At 44.4% G+C, this 13,112-nt stretch overlaps 1 long non-coding RNA gene across 1 annotated transcript; it reads right to left on the reverse strand.

The window, feature by feature from the left end:
• Positions 1–8,647: 8,647 nt before the first annotated feature.
• On the reverse strand, positions 8,648–12,895 carry LOC133131407 (uncharacterized). The gene is made up of 4 exons (XR_009709014.1): positions 12,719–12,895; positions 12,091–12,354; positions 10,958–11,054; positions 8,648–9,534 (listed from the first exon to the last, which is right to left on the reverse strand). It is a non-coding gene; the product is annotated as an uncharacterized LOC133131407 (long non-coding RNA).
• Positions 12,896–13,112: the final 217 nt, after the last annotated feature.

Raw genomic sequence — 13,112 nt, forward strand, 5'->3', positions numbered from 1 at the left:
GCCTTCTCATCATTGTTTGAGATCAGGCCCACCACAGCTGTATCGTCAGCAAATTTCACAATGATGTTAGAGTCTGAAGTGGCCGTGCAGTCATGGGTGTATAATGAGGGCAATGGGGCGATAGTCATTTAAACAACCGGGCTTCGGCTTCTTAGGGACAGGGACTATAATCGACTGTTTGAAGCAGGTGGGAATGATGGACAGTGAGAGGGAGAGATTGAATATTACCGTGAACACAGGGGCTAGTTGGTCAGCACAGGCTTTTAGGATACGTCCGGTGATACCGTCTGGTCCTGCTGCCTTCCTGGTGTTCACGCTCTTGAACGTCCTCCTCACATCGTGCTCCGTCACGGTGAACGGCCCCTCCTCCCTGTCGGGAGATATACTGGCTTGTCGGCTGTCAGCCTCAAAGCGCGCATAGAAGTTGTTAAGTTCATTTGCCAGAGCAATGTCATTGTTTACCATGGGCATAGGTGTCGCTTTATAGTCCGTTATATCCCGTAGTCCTTGCCACAAGCCTCTGGTGTTAGACTGCTGAAGTTGTAATTCCAGCTTCTCGCCGTAGCGTTGTTTTGCCTCCTTCACCGCTCTGCGGACGATGTATGCGGCGGCTTTATAATCGTCCATGTTGCCGGTTTCAAGCCCCGTGTTGTAAAATCCCCGGCTACGATGATAGCAGCATCTCGGTGGTTAGCCTGTTGGCTAGTGAGAGCCTCATTTAGTTCACTCAGAGCAGCGTCCGTGTCCGCTTGTGGTGGAATATAAACGGCGCTTACGATGACTGATGTGAACTCTCGAGGGAGGTAGAATGGGTGGCATTTAATAGTCAGAAGCTCCAGGTTGGGCGAGCAGGAATTTGTGTGAGAGGAACAACGTTCCTGTTGTCGCACCAGTTGTTATTTACCATCAGACGTACGCCACCTCCTCTCGACTTGCCAGACTCTCCCGTTCTGTCCATCCGATGAACCGAGAGGTGTTCTGCTGGTTGAACGGCATGGTCCGGTACCGACGGTGTCAGCCATGTCTCGACGAGGCAGATGATGTTACAGTCCCGTATGTCCCTCTGGTATTTCAGCCTGGCCCTGAGCTCATCCAGCTTGTTCTCTAGGGACTGGACGTTGGCTAGCAGGATACTGGGCAATGGAGGTCGGTGTGCCCTGTTCCTCAGCCTGTTCCTAATGCCGGCTCGTCTTCCTCTGCGCCTTTCGTGTGGGATTTGTGCGTCCATTGTTTGTTTGTTTGTTGTCGGCTCTCCGTATAATCTCCTCGGGCCAAGCTGTATCGGGCTCAGGTGCCGAGAGACAGTGCGAGCAGCCTATATCTATCAGAGTCTGTTTGTCGTAGATGACACAACCTAATGCAGGAGTTAGTAGGTTTAATACCACAAACAGGACAAACAAACAGAATACCGGAGCAGGTACAACGGCAGCCACACGCACCGGCGCCATTTTGTTTTTTAGCTAGAAATGCGAGAAAGCCGTACAGCAGTAAACAGCTTACTTAGATAAGATAATACATAACTGCCCCGTGGGGTAGTTTGTCCTCTACATTTCACCCATCCTAGTTTCTTAAAGGCAGTGGGCAGCAATAGTGCAGTGCAGCACCCAGACACCAACTCCAGTTCTGAGGCCAGTGCCATCAAGGGCAATGGCTGGTGAATACACAACACAACCTGCCGGTTTTTAATGTGGGAGGAAAACGGAGTAAACCAATAGCCATGCAGAGTGGATCTGGAGCTGGGTCCTGCACTGACACCAGGAACACAGGAGGAGGTTAGCAGGAACACAGGAGAAGGTTAGCAGGAACCCCGGAGGAGGTTAGCAGGAACACAGGGGTAGGTAAGCAGGACCACAGGAACAGGTAAGCAGGAACACAGGAGCAGGTAAGCAGGAACCCACGAACAGGTGAGCAGGGCATGGGAGCAGGCAACAGGTGAAACCTGCTGGCAAGCACAAAGCAGGGCACATAACAAGAGTAGACAGAAACAGACTAAGTGTGATTACACATTAGAAAACATGCAACAGGTGTGGGGGGTGTGACTAGGAAACAGGTTCAGTGCAAACATAGAAACACAAAATGGAACAAGGACTTAGAAAATACATTAGAAACGGAGAAACAAGGAAACAAACTAAAACAGAGGTATGGGATGTGATCGCTTCTTTCCTGGGTTTTTCCAGCTACCAAGGGGAAATAGTTAATTTGTTTGAATGAACAATCTAGCTAATTTAAAAAAGGTAATCCAGTTCTAATTCGAACAATCTAGCTAATCTAGCAAAGTTTTCACTTCAAAGAATGGAATATTTGATACCTTTTCACAAGTACCTTTTAAGGCATAGTTGAGTCCACGATCTTCTGATCACGAATTAGCTCGCTAGCTATGTAAGTTAACATAAATAAATTGGGGGTACATTGGGCTGAAAGCACTCCTGTGTTGAGTTTATGTATAGCTCACTCACTGTTGGGCGTTAGCTTTGTGAGTGAAATACTTACTGACTGAAAATATATGTTGCGACTGGTGCACTGCCATTTCCCTGCCTTACCTTGCCTCACTCTCAGCTGATGTCAGTAGAATCTTTAACCACCATTCACAGCTGTGTTTACAAAATGGCACTATGGGTCATTGCCACGCTGTCGGGTAATCAGGAGTGGTGGGTTCATCAACCCAGAGAGGTTTGTAGCGTGAGCTATGTGGAGGCTGTCGCCTCACAACAACAATGTCCAGGGTTGGAATCCCAACCAGGGGGAGGTTTTCTGTGTTAGCATCCTGTTAGCATCCTGCTATTTTTCAGCTTAACCCTCCCCCAGTCTCCCTCCTTCTCCAATGCAGTTCACCTGTGGGTTGTATATTTATTGAGTTGAGGAGGCATTTGGGGTGGTGAGCCAGTCCGGACCACGCCCGAACAACCCTGACATTGTTTTCAATACAAAATTCATGTCTGACTTGACATGTGTGTTATTATAATGATTTATAATACTTTGATGGATGTGTTCTGGGTGGTCTGTAGCGTAGTGGTTAAGGTACATGACTGGAACCTGCAAGGTTGGTGGTTTGATCCCCAAAATAAGATCCGCACAGCCGTTGGGCCCTTGAGCAAGGCCCTTAACCCTGCATTGCTCCAGGGGAGGATTGTCTCCTGCTTAGTCTAATCAACTGTACGTCGCTCTGGATAAGAGCGTCTGCCAAATGCCAATAATGTAATGTAATAATATAATCTCTACATAATAATGTAATAATGTAACCTTCTCTACATCCCTGCTAAGTCCTCACTGACAATGATTGACTGTTGAGGACTTTGTAGTTTCCTCCTCCCGTACGGCAAAGAATCTTGGGGTGACTCTTGATAACTGCCTCTCCCTGGCTCCACAAGTATCCTCCACTGCCAGAACCTGCAGGTTCTTTCTCTACAATATACGCCGTATCCGTCATCTCCTGACGGAGAAAGCCACCCAGCCACTAGTCCAGGCACTCGTCATTTCCCGTCTGGATTATTGCAACTCCCTCCTAGCCGGTCTCCCAGCTTGTACCATCAAGCCCCTCCAGCTGGTCCAGAATGCTGCAGCCCGCCTGATCACCAGTCAGCCCGGGTCGGCTCATGTCACCCCGCTCCTCATTGGCCTTCACTGGCTTCCTATTGCCGCCCGCATCCGATTCAAGGCCCTAGTGTTGGCATTTCAGGCTGCTAAGGCTGCCCCACTTTATATACAATCCTTGATCACTCCCTACTCCACAGCTAGACCACTCCGGTCTGCCAGCTCTGGTCGCCTTATGGTTCCCTCTCTAGCACCTGGTGGTCGAGCTGCACGTTCACGCCTGTTTTCCGTTCTGGTTCCTCAGTGGTGGAATGACTTGCCTACCACTGTCAGGACAGCAGAATCCCTCCCCCTATTTCGACGCAGACTAAAAACACACCTTTTCAAACTCTACCTTAGTCCTCCCTCCTGATTTCCCCCACCACCCTTTCTGATATCCCTATTTCTCTTGTCTAACCCCCCAAAAAAAAATAAAAAAAAATATATATATTGCACTTATGATGACTATATGTTTAGAACAACACTTCATGAGTATTTTACTATGGATGCGATGCTTTAACTTGTGAAAGAACCTATGCACTTGTAAATCGCTTTGGATTAAAAGCGTCTGCTAAATGACAAAAATGTAAATGTAAAAAATGTAATCTACACACCTCACTCACACCTATACACACCAACACACCTCACTCACACCTGTACACACCTCACTCACACCTGTACACACCTACACACCTCACTCACACCTGTACACACCTCACTCACACCTGTACACACCTACACACCTCACTCACACCTGTACACACCTACACACCTCACTCACACCTGTACACACCTACACACCCCACTCACACCTGTACACACCTCACTCACACCTGTACACACCTACACACCTCACTCACACCTGTACACACCTACACACCTCACTCACACCTGTACACACCTACACACCTCACTCACACCTGTACACACCTCACACACACCTGTACACACCTACACACCTCACTCACACCTGTACACACCTACACACCTCACTCACACCTGTACACACCTCACACCTCACTCACACCTGTACACACCTGTACACCTCACTCACACCTGTACACACCTACACACCTCACTCACACCTGTACACACCTACACACCTCACTCACACCTGTACACACCTACACACCTCACTCACACCTGTACACACCTCAACACCTCACACACACCTGTACACACCTCACTCACACCTACACACCTCACTCACACCTGTACACACCTCACACCTCACTCACACCTGTACACACCTCACTCACACCTGTACACACCTACACACCTTACTCACACCTATACACACCTACACACCTCACTCACACCTGTACTGAGGGGTGAGCACGGTACTGAGGGGTGTGCACGGTACTGAGGGGTGTGCATGAGAGGTGTGCACGGTACTGAGGGGTGCACAACGGAAGGTGACCAAACATAGGGAATTGGGCCATGGCCTGATCAGAAACGGCAGTTGCCATCAGACTACTCTGATTTTAGATTCTACTCTGATTTTAGCGAAATCAGTGTGATGAAGAGCTCTGTGTAATTAGAGATGACTGCTGCTGTGCTTCAGTTATTACACTTAAATCTGTGCTCATCTGCTGCTGCAGACAGAATACAGACACACAGTAAGTGACGGGTGTTTGTATTCTTTAGTGGATCAGACATTTACCAGATTTGTGTTTGAGTTTAAGGCCATTTATCTTTGGACATGTTGATACCTTTCAACCCGTTTTCCTTTAGAAATGAGTAAATGTCATTACAGTCACTGAAATGCTAATTTGGCATCTTATAATCATGTGATCTGTAAATATGAGCGGATTTTGAAAATAGTGCATTTTCGGTCAATAAACAGACATTGATTGAATGAACATGGGTTATGGAGATTGATTGTTGACAGTTTCTTGGGTGGGTTTTTGTTTTAAAAGGCAACAATAAGTGAAGTAACAGTCTTGCTCTGTGATGTGTGAACAGACAGATGCAGTGAAGAAATCTGAGGACAGGAAGAAGAGAACCGGGGAAAATGAAAATGGCACCTTTTACTTTTGCAGCTGGGCGTGTTTTATAGAGAAGTACACACTCTCACTTCCTCTTTCTGCTGAAACCGCGTCCTTCAGGTGCAGGGGAAAAAGCTGGGCCGCACTTCCCGATAACGGTGTCTCTTAGAGTTTTACGAAGACTCTCTAAGGTATACCTTACTAAAGCTGTTTACTTTTCTCTGTGTGTTCCCTGAACTGTCACTTAGGCGGTTGCTTAAGGGATAGCTTCTACGTGCGACGTCACTTGGCCCATCAACAACTTTAAGATTGTGATGAGAGAGAGTAGTGTTCTTTATGAATAGAGAGAGAGAGTAGTGTTCTTTCTGAATAGAGAGAGAGAGAGAGAGTAGTGTTCTTTATGAATAGAACACTGCAGAAATACTTTAAAATATTTCATTTATCACGACTGGTGGGAACTTATTAATAGAATTAAAAACTTACAAACTAAATGATCAAATTATAGTATTATATCATTTATATATATGGTTATATATATCATTTATATATGGTTTGTGATATCAGATTGTGCCGTCACACCTTGTCACATCATCGTTTTCTCTGATTAGCTGACATTTTCAATAAAAGCACACCAACAAGCAAATGCATCAACAAGAAAATAATATAAGCGGTCGCACAGCTCCACAGCAAACGAAATGGAGATATTGTTAGACGTGGTGCTGAATAAAGAAACATCATTTTCCAGTTTTATTACCACGGTGTCCAACAAAACAAAGAAAGAACTATGGATAAACATCGCTCTAGCACACAGGGAAATCGTCAGTTCATGAATATAATTTAAAAGGCAATTAGGCAACATGTTCAATAAAGTGCACCATGCATCCTTTGTAATGTACAACTTTATTCTTTGCATTAAAACAGTCCCATTAATGTGGTATTTTAGTAATATTATTAGCCAAATATAACTGTAGAATTATTAGTGTAAGTATTGCTGAACAGATTGAAATGTAACTAAGAGCAACAGCTGATTTCAGAGGCTTGCGGTCATAACAGTGGTGGCCACTAGTGGCAACATCGATAAGGTATAGAGAAGAGTGGTCCAGACTAACCATATGAAAGTAGCACGTACAGAAGGTATACTTAGCTAAGAACGTTCCGGGAAACACGCTGAAGGCAGAGCGCAAGGTATATCTTACGAACGACGTAGCGTTAAGAAGGCTTCGGGAAACGCAGCCGACTATAACTATACTATAACTATAACCTTGAAATAAGTGACGTCAACCCCCTGCTGCTCAGTGTTAATTCTGTGCTTGTTTAGAGTTAGGCGCTTAGAGTTTGAACCAGAGCATCAGGGACAAGAATAAACATGACTGCACACAAAAGCTGAGCCATGTGATGCTCGTCTACTACTACTGATAAAAGTTAAAGAAATTCACCGACATATAAAGTAGGATGGTGCAGAGAGTAGATATCCATGTGAAACTAATCCATGAGATTTCTGAAGTAGCCAATAGAAGTAGTGTTCTGCACCTTGTCTGATGCTGATCGCATGGTGAAAATCTTTGTGACAGTCCTCTGTGAAAAGCGTGATACAAACAGAATGGAATGGGAATGAGTAAAGGGCCATTTGTCTGCCCTGTTTGTGACCGAGTCTTGAGAAAACTAAAATACAGAGCTGTCTACACTGACATGTACACCACACACACACGCCATTCAGAAGAGGCCAGATCACAGCCAACCAATCGCCTTCCAGAGCAGCCCAGGGTAAACAGTCTGAGTGACAGGTCAGGCAGGTCATGTGACTGCAGCACGGAACTGAACACAGACACCAGAACACAGAAACCAGAACCACAGAAACCAGAACCACAGAAACCCACCCAAAACACACCCAATCCCTTAAACAACTCAAACCAGTAGCCAATACCAACAGGAGAATACACTGTTTGACATTGGCTGGGAAATTTGACACATTTCACTTGGGACCCCACCCACATAATCAGCTGTGCTGCTCATCCCACAAATGCATGATCCTTACAAACATCATTGTAAAGGGAAATGAACAGGCTTTCCAATGATATAAGATACAATGCTAATAATATAGTGACAACAGAGATATGATCGACCAAACTAAAAAAAACATGCTTATTTACAAGTGATCCCAGACAAAAATAATGTATAAGGACATTTACCAAAGATAAATAAGAAAGCTCCAATTCTACAGAATGATTTCCTGTTTGTTTCCTGTTCAGAACTGCCTGTCATCTGTAACAGGAAGTGGAGCAGAGACCTTGGCTGTGTCTGAAACAGCCTCTTAACTCCTGTGTCCTCAAAATACACACTCCCCACTAAACACACTGCCAAATAAACACACTGCCCACTATACACACTGTCCACTAAACACACTGCTTACTAAACACACTGCCTACTAAACACACTGCCCACTAAACATACTGCCCACTAAACACACTGCCTGCTAAACACATTGGCCACTAAACACACTGCCCACTAAACACACTGCCCGCTAAACACACTGCCCTCTAAACACACTGCCCGCTAAACTTACTGCCTACTAAATACACTGCCCGCTAAACACACTGCCCACTAAGTTTCTCGGAGAGTACTTAAAATCTCCAGATGATATACAGCACACATCTACAAGGTTTCTCTGAGTGCATGTGAGCGCACACTTTTCAGAAAGTAAAGCACTTTTAGGAGGTGCCCCAGAGAGGAAGAGCCTTTCTTTTTTCATTTTTTTTAAGGGCGTAGGTCTTTTGAAACTGGCTTTCTTAAATCAAATCTTGAACACAGAAAATGGGAAAAAATGTGTTGAAAGCCAGACTTTATAAAAGGTATTTAAAGCCGGGCTTTACAAAAGGAGTTTAAAGCCAGGCTTTATAAAAGGAGTTTAAAGCCGGGCTTTATAAACGTGGTTCAGATGGACTCATCTTTCCACAAAGATTGTGTCCTTTTTTCATAACAGCTGTTTGACTCAAACTCCCATACATACATAAAAAACACACATAATACACAGATGGGCATAAAACCCAGTGATAAAACAGACACATAGTACATAATACACATACATGATACCCATTCAGAAATATTTTTTTATTTGAACATGAGTCAGTTATAAATGCAACAATTCAGTGTCATATGTGGAATAGGAGCCCATAATCACTGAAAATAATTCACAGACACAACAGAAATGTTTCAATTTGTTCCTTAAAATACGTAATACAATTCAGTAGCATTAAGGAATCCCCACTCTGAATGTTAAACACCTGAGAGACAGATAAGAGACAGAGACATGACACTGAATTACACAATAAACTGAACAAACGGATACAAAACTGAATTAAACTATAAACTGAACCGCACCGATATGACACTGAAGTAAATTAAACTGAACAAGTGATATGACTGAATTAAACCATAAAAAGGCAGTTAACGTCAGTAAGGTTGAATTAAAATGGCAATGAAACAGCAGGATTTCACATCAATGTTGACAGAGAGACACTGCGCTGGAGTACACAGCTTCAGAAGGTGTGGACACAGATACACTGAGCTGGAGTGCACAGCTTCAGAACGTGTGGACAGAGAGAGACACTGAGCTGGACTACACACAGCTTCAGAAGGTGTGGACACACAGAGACACTGCGCTGGAGTACACAGCTTCAGAAGGTAAAGAGCACATGGAATAAACAGAGTTCTATCAGCAACAGTTTAAGAAGTTCAGAAAAATGAAATTCCATGACAGTGAAATTGTCTTTTATCGTGTGACGGTTATCTGAGATTGAAGGGTCTCACTGGCAGATAGAGAGGGTGCAGCGGACACAGGGGGGGAACAGACAGAGGGGGCAGGCAGCAGACACGGGGGCCCCCCAGGACAGAGTTAGACCCATGAGGTGGAGGATGACAGGATGACAGGATGACAGGAGAACAGAAACCTGCTGGGCCCTCTGCAGCTCTGACTCATCTGCAGAACAGAAACAGGAAACAGCCCATCAGGACTCTCTGTGACCTAGTGTGACATAAATGGTAAAACACTCTTACGGACTTATACAATGTAAGAGTAGCTGAACTGAATGTAAATAAATACACAGCCGAGACATTTTCAACACTGGAAACAGTTATCATTTACTGATCTTGTGTGATTGTCCAGGTGTGTTGTTCTTGTGGCAGGACTGTTCCAGACCGAGAGCAAAGTATCTGAAGAGCTCAGCAAACAAAGCTACTGTAAGGCGTGGGGTTTAGTGGCCAAGGGTTTGCTTAAAGCTCTGTGACTTGATTCAACTATAACTATAAATTCAAACTAATAACTCTAATTTGAACAACATAGAACAACAAGATAGTCGCTAGTGAGCAGGGTCTCAGCTAGATGCTCCACGCTCCATCTTCCCTTCTTCTACCAACTGCCCCCACTTTCACCTCAAGGCCCAATCTTAATAGCCTAAGGAAATATACTCAACATTAGCATTATCAAAATAAGCTCTTCACAAACATGAGGAGATGTTTCATGAAAATTAAAACTAAAATAGCATCTCACACTACTCAAAGATAACGGGAGAACCTGTAAAGCTATGAGCGAGGTAACAAAAAGCTTTTTATTTCCAAATCCCACCCTTACAGAATGATGTCACACACAGAGCCCCTCCCCATACTCCATAGACCAATCAGATACTCAGCTTTGTGTTCCGCACCCTTAATATTGAAATTCCCCCAAACGTGAACCCAAAACACCCATCGAATGTAATGCATCTTCTCATTCAGGGTGTGACCAAGAACAATACTGTGGGGTGGGTTAGTGTTAATACTGTGGTTAATGTGGTGTGGTATGTGGTGGGTTAGTGTTAATACTGTGGTTAATGTGGTGTGGTATGTGGTGGGTTAGTGTTAATACTGTGGTTAATGCGGTGTGGTATGTGGTGGGTTAGTGTAAATACTGTGGTTAATGTGGTGTGGTATGTGGTGGGTTAGTGTTAATACTGTGGTTAATGCGGTGTGGTATGTGGTGGGTTAGTGTTAATAGTGTGGTTAATGTGGTGTGGTATGTGGTGGGTTAGAGTTAATACTGTGGTTAATGTGGTGTGGTATGTGGTGGGTTAGTGTTAATACTGTGGTTAATGTGGTGTGGTATGTGGTGGGTTAGTGTTAATACTGTGGTTAATGTGGTGTGGTATGTGGTGGGTTAGTGTTAATACTGTGGTTAATGTGGTGTGGTATGTGGTGGGTTAGTGTTAATACTGTGGTTAATGTGGTGTGGTATGTGGTGGGTTAGTGTTAATACTGTGGTTAATGTGGTGTGGTGTGTGGTGGGTTAGTGTTAATACTGTGGTTAATGTGTTGTGGTATGTGGTGGGTTAGTGTTAATACTGGAGTCAAAGTTCATTGTCCCCCACCAGGCTCAGACCAGAAGACTGTGCAGCGTCACAACAAGTCCCAGAGCCAGGCTCCACACTCTACAGCCCTCCGTCTGCCAGCTGCCTGCAGCTCCACCTGAGGACAGGTGAGCACAGTTGAGCACAGGTGAGGACAGGTGAGGACAGGTGTTATCATGGTTTTTTCTTTTTTTTGGGCTGATCAACAGCCGAACAGGAGTAGGAGCTGGGTGTTACCTTCCAACATTATTTCCAAAATGCATGTGTCAACGTGTCAATAAATACATCAATGTTAGTTTTATTATGTTTAACAAATTAGTTTATCATTTCAATGGTCACATTTCATCAAATTTTTACTAACATTTTCTTCATATCACTAGTCAGTTTTGGGAAGCAAACATGTCCTGTGCACTTTTGAATAGGGTATTTGGAGGGTGGGGGCTTTGGATCCACCCTCCTTCAAACCCCCACTTTCAGAGAACACGTGGAGGTTAAAGCTGAATTCCACTGAACAAGGACAACAATGGAAAGTCCAGTGAGGTAAATGTACATATTTCATATATTGTGTAATCAAATCACCAACAACAAAGATCTTTTCTGTCTTTTCTCTCATTTATTCGTAATTTCAGGTGTAAACAGGTGTGCAGAGATGGTGAGTGGTGTGCAGTCAGCTCACCTGTGCAGTGGTCTGATCTCTCAGGTCTGATCTATGAGGTGTGTACAGGTGTGAGGTGTGTAGGTGTGTACAGGTGTGAGTGAGGTGTGTACAGGTGTGAGTGAGGTGTGTAGGTGTGTACAGGTGTGTGTGAGGTGTGTAGGTGTGTACAGGTGTGAGGTGTGTAGGTGTGTACAGGTGTGAGTGGTGTGCAGTAAGCTCACCTGTGCAGTGGTCTCCCACAGTCAGTGGGGCTGATCTCTCAGGTCTGATCTATGAGGTGTGTACAGGTGTGAGGTGTGTAGGTGTGTACAGGTGTGAGTGAGGTGTGTACAGGTGTGAGTGAGGTGTGTAGGTGTGTACTGGTGTGTGTGAGGTGTGTAGGTGTGTACAGGTGTGAGGTGTGTAGGTGTGTACAGGTGTGAGTGAGGTGTGTATGTGTGTACAGGTGTGAGGTGTGTAGGTGTGTACAGGTGTGAGTGAGGTGCAGTCAGCTCACCTGTGCAGTGGTCTCCCACAGTCAGTGGGGCTGATCTATTAGTACTGACAGAGTTCTTCGCCTCACAGGTGTAGATACCGCTCCTCTCCACAGTCTGAGGTAGATACAGATCTGGGGCACTGTGAACAGGGGAGCTACTGTAGGGTTTCTCCTCATCCCCTCTGTACCAGGTCAGGGTCGCGTCTGTCCCTCTCTCCACAGTGCACATTAACTTGCAGGGATATTCATCACTAATGACACTGACATTGGGTTTTGATACAGGAACTGTGCAGAGAGAACAGAGTGAGATACAGCATTCAAAACATTATTAGTCACAACACAGCTGAACTTTGAAAAGAAAATCCAACATGACAGTAAAATGTGACCTGTCCAAATACCCCATGTGATTCATCTGGGCCAATCACAGGCAAGCGGAGAATACCTGAATCTAAAGGTTACTTGAATGTTGAGAGAAAGAACATTTCTCTCTCATGCATTCAGTACTTAAAGGGGCTCTACAACGGCTCTCTCGGGTAATCGGGGAAATTAAACACTTTTAAAAACCATCTGAATCACGCATTATTGTTATTTAAACCATAACATCATATCTGCAGTGATATTAACGTGATCGCGTTGCTCTGTAACTCACCATCTCCGTCTAAGCACCACGGTATTTCCGAGATCATATGCGAAAGAGAGATGATAATATATTAGAACAGTCATGAACACAAACATTATACAAACAAATACAGTACATAATCACATTACAATACAGTAATATCAAGTTTGTTTTATTTTACAAAGAGAAAATGACAGATATATTGAAATTCAGCCTCCTAATCATGTAACCTGTACATGGCACGCATACATCCACTCTGTTTAACATACTTCTGTACCTAACATTTAAATGAGAAAATGCAATAATACAATACACACACATAGCCAGTCATACTTACCGTACACCATCAGCTGGTATTTCACCTCTACAGACTGAGTCCCATCGTTTCTCACAACTGTATACAGTCCTTTGTCCTCCATCTTGA

Source organism: Conger conger, chromosome 6 (assembly GCF_963514075.1).
Source record: "Conger conger chromosome 6, fConCon1.1, whole genome shotgun sequence".
Taxonomy (NCBI): domain Eukaryota; kingdom Metazoa; phylum Chordata; class Actinopteri; order Anguilliformes; family Congridae; genus Conger; species Conger conger.